A 13,094-nucleotide genomic window follows, 5' to 3' on the forward strand; every position below is an offset into this window, starting at 1 on the left:
GTCGTAATTGTCAGATAATCAATTACTCATTTCCCACTCTAAACACTAGTCAGTGGTATACATGCCAGCCAGGGTCCGCTGGCACAGCAATATCTCTATGACCAAAAGGGGTGATTTTACCCTGGCTCCAAGCAAGTCATTTGACCTTGTAGACACCCCAAGCAGCTTTAATGTAGGAACACAGACTATCCACCACAGCTTCTGGAACCATCAAAATAACTCCAACCCCTGAGAACTCACACAACTACAAAGAAAACCTCTCTGTCTTAGGGTACTGTCAGTAACTATCACATGGGTTGTAGCTAGGATCAAACCCTAGCAACCCAGAGCTGAGAACACACCATTCCACCACCCAGGGCCTCAATCTTTCCAAATGGAAAAAGGGAATGAAATATATTCACTGGGGTTTGTTGAAAAGAATTTCACCTATATCACAGGGAAAATACTGTTTTAAAAAAGATACTAATGGACCTCAAGAGATGGCCCAGGGGTCAAGAGCACTGGCTGCTTTCCCAGGGGACCCTCATTCCAGGAGATCTGTTGTTCTCTTCTGGTCTCCATAGGCAGCAGACACACAAATGGTGCACAGACCTGCAGACAAAACACCTATACACATAAAAGATTTTAAAAAAAACTAAAACAAACAAACAAACAAAAAGATACTGATACTGGGGAAAGGAGTTTGCAATTTCCCCATAAGTGAAATATAAGCTGATCACGTGCCCTTCAGTCCCACCTGTAGGTGTATATTCACAAGTCTATTCTTTACTTTCCTTATCATCATGGACAGCTATCCTGAAAGAAGCAACTTAAGGGAGGAAGCTGGACTTCTGGCTCACAGTTTGAAGGAACACAGTATGTTCTGGCAGGGAAGTGTGGTGGCAGCTGGTGGCTCTGGGATGGCAGGGGTGTGGCAGCTGATGGCTCACATCATCTCTGGAAGCAAAGACTTCAGGCTGAGAACGCAGGCCTGGACTGTGAACCCTCAGATCTGCTCCCTAATAACCTACTCCCTCCACTAGACTTTCCATCCCCTAAAGGCTCCACAGACCCACAAACAGTGCCACAGATTGGTCAGGTTTCCAAACACATGAGCCTTGGGGGCACATTGCACACTTAAAACCATAACTGCAAGGAATCGACAATAGATGACCAAACAAAACATACATGCCAGTATACACAGAAGCTCTCTTCAGGGTTGCAGAAAGCAAGAAACAGTCCAGTGCTCGTTGGTCAATAAAGGAATCAACAAAATAGAGTCTGCATATACACACAGCAAAATGGTATTTCTCTGTGAAAAGGGATATGGCATTGGTCCATGGTACAATGCAGAATAGCTCAATGGTAATGAGAGAAGCAAGACCACCGAATGTTTTATTCCACTCATATAAAATACTGGGATTTGCTTATTAGTCTGGCGGTTGTCCACTTAGGTGCTTGTCTTAGAGTTTTGCTGTGAAGAGGCAGTATGACCAGAGCAACTCTTATTTTCAATAGCATTTAGATGAGGCTGGCTTGCATTCAGAGGTTTCATTCATGATCATCATGGAGGGCAGCATGGTATCATGCAGGCAGACATGGTGCTGGAGAAAGAGCTGAGAGTTCTACGTAAGGATTGGTAGGTAGCAGGAAGAGATAGTGAACCGCTGGGCTTATATTTACCTTCTGAAACCTCAAAGTCCACCCCTAATGACACACTTCCTCTGATAAGGCCACACCTACCCCAAGAAGACCACATGTCCTAATCCTTCCAAATAATGCCACTCCTTATGTGCCTTTGGGAACGGTTTTCATTCAAACTACTACAATGACCAATAACCCTGAGATGATGTACAGGAGTGGGTAGGAGCTATGGGACCTGGACTGCCCTCTGCACTGGTGACAGAGCTCCGTCCCCAACTTAATCCTCACTGGACCTTAGATAGAAGGGAACAGTCATCACATCCTTGGCCTTAATCTTTAGTACAATCAAGAAAGAAATAGAAGAGGACATGGCTAAGATCCCAGGCATTTGTCCAGCTTTATGTTGTTATGATTTTCAACATTCAGAAAAACTGCAAAAAAATAGAAGAATCTCTCATGTACCCTTTATCTGGTTCACCAACCATTTATAGTTGTATCCGATTTATTTTCTCAATCTGTTTTCCATATCAGTGTTTCTCTTCTTCTCCTCACCCCACTCCACCCCTTGCCACTGTACCCCTAAATTCCCTTATATGTATTTCCCCAAAACAAAGAACAATACTATACATAAGATAATTTCAAGATAATTATCAAAATCTGGAGATTGGATATTGACCAGTATTTGACTGTCTCAGTCACTGTTCTGTTGCTAAGAAGAGACACCAAGACCACGGCAACTCGTATAAAGGAAAGCATTTAACTGGGGGACTTGCTCAGTGTTTCAGAGGTTTAATTCATCATCACCATAGGAGGGAGCATGCAGGCATGGTGCTGAAGAAGTTGTTAAGAACTACATACTCATCCAAAGGCAGAGAAAGAGAAAAAGAAAGAGACTGGGCCTGACCCCTAGTGGCACACTTCCTCCAACGAGACCACACCTCCTAACCCTTCTCACATAGCACCATTCCCTGTGCATTCAAATATATGAGCCTATGGGGACCATTCTTACCATTCTTATCCAAACCATCACAGTCACCCAAACCAGCCCATTTTCTAACTTCACCCATGCTCCCTGATATGATAATGTCCATGATAACTAGTTAGGGATGTAGAGAATGTTTAATTCCACTGTGGTTAGAGAATACAAATGGCAGACGTTTACAGTGTAATGTGAGCCTTTATTCCCTCGGCTACTGTTCCTTGTGGGTTTCCTGGACTCTCTTCCGCATATCCCAGCCAAGGAGTAGGAAGGAATTTCTGAAAATTTGGGGGCTTTCCTCCTGACTTTCTGTTGTCTGACATTCCTTCCCTCATTTTCTGGAGTTAAACATTTTTGAGAACTCATGTCATTGAGACTGGATTTCCCTGTCACTTCCTGGAAAGTAGGACACATGTCCTTCCATGTCCTTCCACATGGAGTGTGAGTGATCCCTTGGCTCCCATGCATTCTCTCCCACTCCCATTGCCTTATGGTTTTTGCCCAGAATATGAAAATCAATCTACATACATGTACATATCAGGAAGGTAACTTGGTGGTATCCTGTTCTCCAATTTATATTCTCACTCTGAGCATAGTAAACTTGACCTCCAACCCAATGAAGCTCAGTTTCAGTTGGATTCAGTTGTTCATTTCTCTAATTTAGTTATTTCACGGTTTTTATTTCTTTTTTTTTTAAACCGATACACAAAGAAGTCCTTTCAGAGTGAACACGAGTACTTTAAGAATTGCATGAGATGGGACTGAAGATACACGAAATGAGCCAAATAGCATATGGTTAAACCCGTGAATATGTCAGCTAATGAGTCACAGGCATGTAAGTGTATAATGAAGAAAACTTTGTGGTAATGCCTCCTGGTATTTTATAAAATAGTCTTTAAATATTTGACATAGTACAGTGATGTTCTGAAAAGGCAGTCTACCATGCATGGATGACATGTTTGCAGTAAAGAGGTGTCACGGGTTGTATGTATCCGTTTCCTTTCTCTTTCTGTCACTCAGTATCTGACAGAAGCAACTTAAGGGAGGAAAGTCTTGGGCCCACAATTTAAGAGGACACCATGACAGAGCAGGGGCTTCATCTGGAACAGTGGGCGCTCGTGGCATGGCTTGTTTCACCTCAATGGGTCAGAAAGCGGAGTCGGCTTAGACTAAACGCAGGACCAGAACCTTCAAGTCCACTTCTCACAGCTGGACTCCACCTCCTAAATGTCCCATAATCTCCCCCAAATAATGCCTCTGACTGGGAACTGAGTGTTCGTACATGAGTCTGGGGCCACTTCTTATATTCAAACCAGAACCCTGGGTATTTAGACAGCACCTTCATTTTCTCACAGTTGTAGAGGCTGGATGCCCAAGATCCAACCCCTGAGTCTTTCTCCATGTCTTACAGATGACTACTTCTCTCTGTGTCTCCTTGTGTCCTGCTTTTCATTTTAGGGCACCTCTCATGGTTCCATCTCATCTGTCTCCAAATATGTCCTCAATCTGAGGCAGAGTGTTTGGCTCCAGGACATGCGTTCCAGGACCACAGTTCAACACCGATCACTTTGGAATAGTAATTCAAGTGTTATTTAGTGAAGGAAGGAGTGTTTTCCCTCTGATGATGGGTGCAAAAACTGGGAGAAAACCAGACCAGAGAGTCCAGCAGGGACATGCCTCACTCCCTGTGTTTTGGTAGCACCCAAACATCAAGGAATGCTGGAATTACCAGTGTAAGTGACCACACCTGACAGGAGCAGTGGATTGTTGCTACCTGGCTAAGGTGAACTCAGGTGAACTCAGAGGCCAAAGAGGAGTGCTAATTCAGAGGAGGCTGCAGAAGGGACTAACTACAGTTTTGTCAAGTTCATCTTGACCAAACTTGGGTCCAAAGAGTTTTAACTGAGGAAGGAAGAGCCACTCTGAATGAGTATGACACCATCGGGTGGCCTGGGGTCCCTGACTGCACAAAAAGGGGGCGGAAGAGAAAGTAAGGACAGGATAAGCACCCATCTCTCCCTGCTTCCTGGCCGCAGATGCCTCAAAGCTCCCGCTGCACCATCGCCTTGCCATGATGGGCTGTATGCTCCATCTGTGCCTCATGCAAAACCTTTCCTGCCTGGACCTGCCTTTCTTAGGTTGCTCTTGTCAGATCTACTATCAAGAAGTAGGAAAAGCTTCCAGTGTTGGGAACACATAGGAGAGGAGGCGATTGCCTCATGACAGCCAGAAAGTGGGGGGGGGGCATAGAGGGAGGGAGAAAGGGAGGGAGACAGAGAGACAGTTGAGTCTCCATAGTCTCTTCGAGGGAATGCCTTTAATAACTTGCCTCCCATTAGGCAGACCCCATCCTTAAAGATCCCACACTTCCCAAACACCACATGCTAGAGACCAATAATCATTGAACACATAGGTTCTGGGGTGGGACTATTCATCCATAGATTGTGAGATGCTTTCCTGTGTTGCCGCCGAGTGATAATTTTGCAGACCACTCCAAGGCTTCATTTGCATAGGCCCGCCTCCTTTTTGTTTTATGTGCGGTTGCTGTCAGTTAACAGTGTGAAACAGCACAGCGAACCCCTTCATGCGTCAGGCTTGTCTCATCTTATGGATTAGTTTGTTTGAGCTGGATTCCCAGGTGGACGTTTGAGAGTCAACGGGTACGATTTCATTTTTACAGAAATGCTGATGATCTGAAGGAGACTCGGGGTAAAGGAGAAAAATGAACAGATTTGCAGCAGACGGTAATGAGCGTCTCCCGAGGGAGAACAGGGCTGCAGCACCTGCAGACACTCTCCTCTGAACACTGGCTTGTTGGGTGCCTGTCTCTTCTAACCCTGTCTGGATGCCCTCAGGCAGAGCTGCGTGCTGAGCTGAGCCACAGGAGCGGTGGAGAAGCGCTGGGCTCAGATCCACCTTAGGCAGCAGATCCAGACGGTGCACAGACAGTTACCAAGGAGACCTCCCTGTTTCCCCTCTTTTCCAGGTTAACAGTCCTGAATCTGCACTGGGTGTCTGGATAGAATTAGTTCAAAATAGGGAGAAAACGAGAAAAAAAAAATGGCTTTAAAAGACAATTTACCTGTTAACCTCGGGGATCTGCACCAATGCACAGCAGAGAACATTCTGGCCCATTCCCTTTTCTCTACAGCTTCATGGTTTGATCTTTCCTCTCGGCTGCATTTGTTTTAATTTTACTTTAATAAAATAGGACCACCTGTGTCTGTATGCGTCTAATTACATAAAGCCCGTGGAGCGGCAAATATGCCCACCTTGTGAGCTCCTGGGCCCTAATGAGAAACAGCGAATGGGGCAGAGTGATTGTTAAGGCCCTGCAGAAACTAGAACAGGGAGGCTCAGCCCCTCCTACCGAATCCCAGCAGGGCTCCATCGCCACCCTTCTCTACAGCAGGACTTTGAGGACCTGGAGGCGCATTGTTCCTGCCTGCTCACTCTCAGGACTCTTGGAAGCCTCCACCTCTCTTCTTCCTGGATTTCCTACACCCCGTTGGCTTTCCTTGCCCTGAGAGCCAGCCTCAGGAAGGCTGAGGGTGAAAACCTGAGCGGGTGGTGGCTGTTTACCAGGTATGACTTTGCAGGAGCACAGTTCCAGGTGTCGCCGGTTCTCATCAAGTCACTGTCAATTTAAGTTAGAACCAGGAGCAGCCCCCTCTGCAGCTGAGGGCCAATGAGGCCTAACAACAGAATTACTACAAAATGGTGGCTGTGAGCCACAGCTTTCTAAAGAGAAGATGGCCCTGCAAGCCTGGGTCCTGCAGGCGAAGGGAAAGGCCGCACCCCCTCCCGGTGTAGGGTTAGCCTCCCCTTCTGCTCCATGTGTGCATGAGCATCATGAGGTTGGAGAATTTCATAGATGAATACACTATATTCACATTGTTTTCATCTCTACCTCTCCCCTCTCAACCCCTCCTATATCTCTTTCCACCCCCTCTAGAATTCATGGCCTCTTCTATAATTATTGTATACATATATACAAAAACTACTGAGTTCAATTATTTTCCCTCAAAGACTAGGAACTATGTGTACATCTCCAGCTCCTGAGAAGGACAGCAAAGGGAGGTTTGGGATGAGGGCCTGGGACAGGCCGGTGGGGGGCCACACAGGTGTGTGAGTGAGTCATAATGTAGCCAGTCATATAAGGGATGACTATACAGCAGTGGCAATGCGTGGCCATGACCCACATACGTATACAATTACATACATACTTCATACGTACATATATGTAGGTGCACATATGTTTAAGTACGTATATATCTCAAAATGTGGTGTTGATGAAGAAAATCAAGGTACAAAACAATATATATGAAGATTCATTTATAATTCATTGAAATACACATATCAAGATTCACTTATGGCAAGTATAAAACGTGAAAGAGAATGCCATAGACTCCATGGAAAGACAAGCATGTGCGCCAGTTCTATAAAGAAAAACATGGTCAATCTCAACTCTAGTTTCTGGGCTGTCTTTATTTGTTGAGAACACATTATGCACTAGGGACTGGAGCTGAGAGCTTCAAGGATATTGTAATGCCTCATTTCTCCCCCTGGGTAATGGTTGACTGGTTGAGCTCGTTGAATATGAATCTCTATATACATTGTGTGTATGTTAAATATTTCACAATATCTTCTGATAAATATTGAATTAGCCATGAAATGAAAAGCAAAATGAAGAGACAATAAGGGAACTATTATCTGGATTTATTTTTGATGTATGAAGATGAATTGGGTAAGAGTCTAGGCAGAAAGAAAAATGTCATTTTAGAATCCACAGAGCTGGAGATGTACACATAGTGCCTAGTCTTTGAGGGAAAATATAGTCCACTAATTGGACTCAGTAGTTTTTGTATATATGTATACAATAATTATAGAAGAGGCCATGAGTTCTAGAGGGGGGTGGAGAGAGATATAGGAGGGGTTCAGAGGGGGGAGGTAGAGATGAAAACAATGCAAATATAGTATATTCATCTATGAAATTCTTAAAAAATTAATAAAAATAATGAAAAATAAGAACCTTATTTTATGAAGAAAGGCACCAAGAAAATACGTGAAGAGTTACAATGACAGGGAATCACGCTTAAAATTTGAATGTTCAAGGCCAAGAGAACCAAATGCCTTCCTGTTCCCACCTCACTGGGTTAGAGATCTGTCCCCATTAGATCCCCAGTGGTCTGGGCTGGGCACTAAATTAGGAGATAGGAGCATGAGGCATGGTGGCTTGGGCGTCTCCTCTGAAGGTTGAAGTGCAGAAAGCTTGGTCCTTGATGGACCAGCGCTGGGGGTGATAGATTAGGTCAAAGATGCTCTCTCTACCTTTGGAAGGGATTGCTGTCATCCAGGGGAGTGGACAGCTGATGGGCCAATCACAACAGCCGCTGCACCTAGCCCTCTCCATCTGTTTGATTTTGTGGCGGATAAATCAGACTTACTCCTCCGTGAGGGGTAACCTTTTCGGGGAAGATGCTGTCGGAGCACAAAGTGCCTCTTGTGCCACAGGGAGGTAAACAGCCAAGCGCCTCTTTTTCTCCCTAGCAAAAAAAGAGATCCCTTCTGCTCTGGCATTAAATACTCCCTCCCAAATGCAAGTTGGGTTAGTTGACATTGTACTAGCATGGCAAGGCAGGACCTTTAGGGAGTGATGAGGTCATGAGGTCTCTGTCTCACCAGTATAGTACCACCGAGGTTTTGAGAGCTAGCCAGTCATAGAGGACGTGGATTCCTTCTAAATGGATGAGTTCAGCCTGATTCCTTCTCTCTGTCCTGTGTGCTCGCTTGTCCTGCCATGCTGTGATGCAGCAGGTAGGCCTTCACCAGGATTAGGGTCACAGACGCTTCTACTATTTGTGAACTATCCAGCCTGCGGGATTCTGCCATAGCAGCAGAGAGTGGTCTGAGGATTTTCTTGTCTGTGTTGGGATGTCCAGCTCTCCGTCCCATTAGTGCTAAGGCTGCTGTGAGCAACAGGAAGTGCAGCGGTGCTACTAATGCCCTCCTGAGCTCACCTGGAGACCCCGGTTCTCACCAGAGCAAGAGTAGATGACCACCCTCCTTTGAAAGACAGACTGACTTCTCCTGAGGGTCATGCTCCTTCCCTATCTAACAGCTTAGAAAACAGCATCATTCATTCACTCAACTCTCTATCAGTGATCTCTATCAATCATTACAATAAGAGAATAAAGGGAAAATACATGGGGCTTTTTGCATTTGCTACTTCAAGAAATGTCCTTAATGTTCTAGCTTTTCCTCTGACTTTCTGCAAAAATAAATGTATCTACTGCTACTAGATGACACACATAGAGTTCCCAGCATATTATGCATGCTTTATGGTTTTTATTACTGTTGGGACTCATTGTGAGCTTGCCCCAGAAATACATAGCTGGGGGTAACCCAAACCTGTTCCAAGGAGGCTCCATTCAGCCATGTCTGTGTCTCCTTTTGACTGTCTTGGTGAGATGCCCGTGGCATCTGTTCCAGCCCAGTCACTGAGCCACTAAAGACACATTCTTCTATGCATCCATGTGCTGGAAACCCTAAACTCAAGGTGGGTGTGGGACTGACCCATCCCAGGGAAGATAGGGTTTGTCCTCCACTCCATCAGCCCAGCTGGTCCGAAAACCTATGGCTTCTGTCCAGCGTTAGCTCCTCCAACCCTCTGGAGACCTGGGTGTATGTGGAAGGGAGGGAAAGGAGCAGAGTGGGCCACTGTCGCCGCAGCTGCAGTCGGGGCCCTGGAGAAGGATGACACTAAGGCTTTTCTGAGCAATGCCTGAACTGTGCTTGGAAGCCCACGGCACAGAGAGGGAAGGCAGCAGAGGCACGGCTGCCTCTTGGCCTCCAAAAGAGCAAATGTTTGGGAACGAGGGTGCCAGAACAAAACTGTCTGCTCTGTTGTCCCGGTCCCTGTTCAGCTCAAGTCACACATGTGCTAAGAGGCTCTTGGCTCTAGGCAGCTGGTAGACACCGGCTGACAGATTTGGGATCTGATAAGAGGCTGTTGATTTCTTTCATTTGTGCAATGCCGGAGATGAATTTTAACAGTTAAAATTGGGAAGGAGAAAAAGAAAGAAAAAAAGAAAAAAAAACCCTAGAATTTTGCCAGCATTGCCATGCTGGCTGTGCCTTTTAATGGATTGCTTGACGTTGACAAGTGTCTGATCTGGAGAAGTCTATTTATAAGGGGCCCTGTTGCCATGTGCTTTCTGTGGAGCCGAGAGGTGCTAAGGGCAGAAGCGAAAGGAGATGTTCATGGGGACCCATCTTCCCTCAGGTTCCCCTTCCATCTTGGATTCATAGCCATCTTCTGGGGCAAACTGGCAACTTCCATCTGTGCAGGGCCCTCCCCTCAGGACAGTAGCCTTGAATGACCATTAGGGCCTGCATAAGTGGTACAAACAAAACTCTCTCTCACCCCCCCCTCCTCCTCCTCTGATGATGATGATGATAAATTAAAAACTTTAGGAATGGTGGGAAAAGATCTCAGAGGGTACAGGTGCTTGTCATCAAGGCTGGCAACCTAAATTCTAACCCTAGAAGCCACATGAAGATAGGAGAAAACCAACCATACAAAATTTTCCTCTGACCTCCATATGTGTACTGTGGCATGAGCATCCACACATACATCACTGCACACATATAACACAAAATAATAAGTAAGAAATTTAAAATAAAAGAGACCCCCCTAAGGACATGTTACTTTGGAAACTGTGCCAACCTCCATTGTGCAAACCAATAAATTAAATTATTGTGATTTGAGTGATGGGCCTAGTTGCCTGATCTCACCATTTACCCTGAGTTTTGACTTCTCTGTGTACTGGTCAGCTTTCTGCTGCTGTGGCAAAACACCTGTGGCCATCAACACAAAGAGGGAAAGGGTTGTTTGGCTCATTGTTTATAAGACTTTAGTCCATGATCACTTGGTCTTGTTGCTTTGGGCCTGTGGACACAGAATGTCACACGAGGAGCACTTAATAGAGAAAACCTGCTTAAACTGAAGCATCTAAAAGCATGAGGTGGGGTGCACGCCAGGTAGTCTTTTCTGTGACATGCCCCATTAGAGACTCAAGATGGATAAAATATTATGTGAATAAACAGGAAATGCAGAGCAAACAACTTTCCAAACTATAGAAATGACAGAGACAACTGGTTGCCTGGACAGTCACCCAAAATTCCTCATTAACATTGGGACATCCATCTGTGGCCTAGAATATTTGATAAACGTTTCTGTGAAGAAGGAATTTTTTAAAGGACTGTCCTACCTTGTTTCAGCAAAGTTTGAAAGTCACCTTCTTTTATGTCCTACATATCCAATTTGGACAACATACTATTAACATTTGAGGCAAGGGCAATTCCTTCCCAGTGGCTAACTTTGTCACAGTGAAATCAAATTCCATATGGAAGTTATTCAATAACCATTATCTTCTCTGAAGTAGATTGGTACTGCCAGAAGTTGAAATGTCTTACTGTCATGAAAAAACTTATGTTATTAAAATGTCTTAAATGTCATATTCTGTAGGTCTCTGAAGTGTTTGAAGATCATTTGTCAGTCTAAAATGTCTCTGTTTGACCTTGAAAACATATCTATCATGACTGTAAGTTTGATTGTTATAGATGACTAACAACTGGTCTGCATTTCTTAATTATCTTAGTTTATAATAATAGCTTCCAAGGACTAGAACTTTACATTACATTGTTAAATGACCTGAAGAGGTGTAATACCTTGAACAAGTGTAGGAATATATATACAGTATATACAGTATTTCTTTTAAAAAAAAAAAGAACCTTAAATTTGTATCAGTATATAAAAATCAATACCAATGTAAAATATTTGAGAATAATAGTTGCTTTTTAGTTTAAAAGTCGGTTCAATAATCTACCCTTTCATTCTATCACTCCTATATGCTCCCTTTTTTTAAATCTTTTTAGAAAGAAATTTCTGAATCTAACCTCCTTTACTTAGCTTCCTCTCTGACCATGACCAATAACAACTTTCAACAAACCCCCCTAAATGATGATAAACATTCATAATTCATTGAACAACCAAAAAACACCCACCCTACCTCATGAGAACGTGGGCATTGTGTTCTTAAAATTATTTCTTCTTGTATGGGGGGTGATGGTATCTTTAAGGGAGCCTGAGAAAATTGAGATAATGGTCAAGTCCTGCGAGAGATAGTTATATCATTTGTGCAAGACTTATGTGAAGTCGTGGCTAGAGTAGTCTGTGAGGCTGGGCCCTCTCTGCAAGTGGTTTTGAAGTTGTTCTGGATGTAGATTTTTCAAGAAACTGTAACAAAGGCATTCTGAGAGGCTGGATCATCTGGGATATTTGTCTTTATTGGTGTCTGTTTTTTTGAAAACACACAAACTTTTAAAGGTAACATGCATATCTACATTAACACAAGTATGGAATATGTAGTATGCATAAATCACCTAAAGATGATTCTCTGTTCTATGTTTAAGCAGGTCAAAGACATCTGTCAATTTTATAAATCCGTTTAGACTACATAACCAAACTAACATAAATCTCCATCCAAGTGATATGAAAGAATGACATGTAATAATAAGTCATGAGGACTTTGTACCCAACAACATTTATCATGTCTCATTCAGTATCAGAGTTATTCCCCTGTAGAGGGATCAGCTTATATGCCACTGTTTTGTAGTTCTTCTTGGTTTCTTCCTTCATGCAGCAAAGATTTTCATGAGTTCTCTTCTGGTAAAATCCAATCACAATTAACATTGAAGGAATCCATAGCTTTTTGTTTCTTGTGGCAATAAAGGCAGAACCTCTTCTCTAATGCAACATATTTTATGACTTTCATTCTGAAGTTAAGACATCCTTGAAATATATAAGCTGGTTTACTTTAGCAACTTTTTCAATGTCTCTCAGCAGCATTTGCCCTTCACTCAATAACATTCAAAAAATTCAAAGTCAACAGAGCACTATACAGGATCCAGACACTCTGTGTATTTCCCATCCTTATGTAGCTTATTCTTTTTTCATATTAATTTACTCTTTCTTTAAGGACTTTATTATTTTTAAACTATTTATTTTTCTATGACTGTCTTTTCCTACTTTCTTTTTTTTTTCTCAGCATCTAAGCACATTTTAAAGCCTTCTGTATCTGTTTAGAGTTTTTTTATCCCGAACCTGGCCTTCTCAGTCCCCATGCCGTGAGTCTGTAGTGTTTCTCTGAGTGAGCCAAACCTTAATTGGCTAGGTGGCATCTAGGCTATCTGCTGCATGGTTCTGCTTAGCACTTGATCCTAGCAGCTGGCTCTGCCCCCCCTTGGCTAGATGGGCCCAGGATGGGAATTGAATTTATTGACCCAGCTGTGAGAATTTGCCGAGCCTATGTTACCAAATGCTAAGCAGCACACCAGCTATTCAGGTGATTGACAACACCTCAAGACCTAATAAAGGAGCCATGTCTCTATATTGCAAGCACTGAGCCTAAACAAGAGACTGCAGTCA

At 43.7% G+C, this 13,094-nt stretch overlaps 1 protein-coding gene across 1 annotated transcript in view; it reads left to right on the forward strand.

Annotated features, from left to right (window-relative positions):
- The window catches only part of Fars2 (phenylalanyl-tRNA synthetase 2, mitochondrial), a 427,446-nt gene that overhangs the window by 413,140 nt on the left and 1,212 nt on the right, over positions 1 to 13,094 (forward strand). The gene's annotated exons all lie outside the window — the stretch shown is intronic.

This window comes from Myodes glareolus, chromosome 14 (genome assembly GCF_982192425.1).
Source record: "Myodes glareolus chromosome 14, mMyoGla1.1, whole genome shotgun sequence".
NCBI lineage: Eukaryota > Metazoa > Chordata > Mammalia > Rodentia > Cricetidae > Myodes > Myodes glareolus.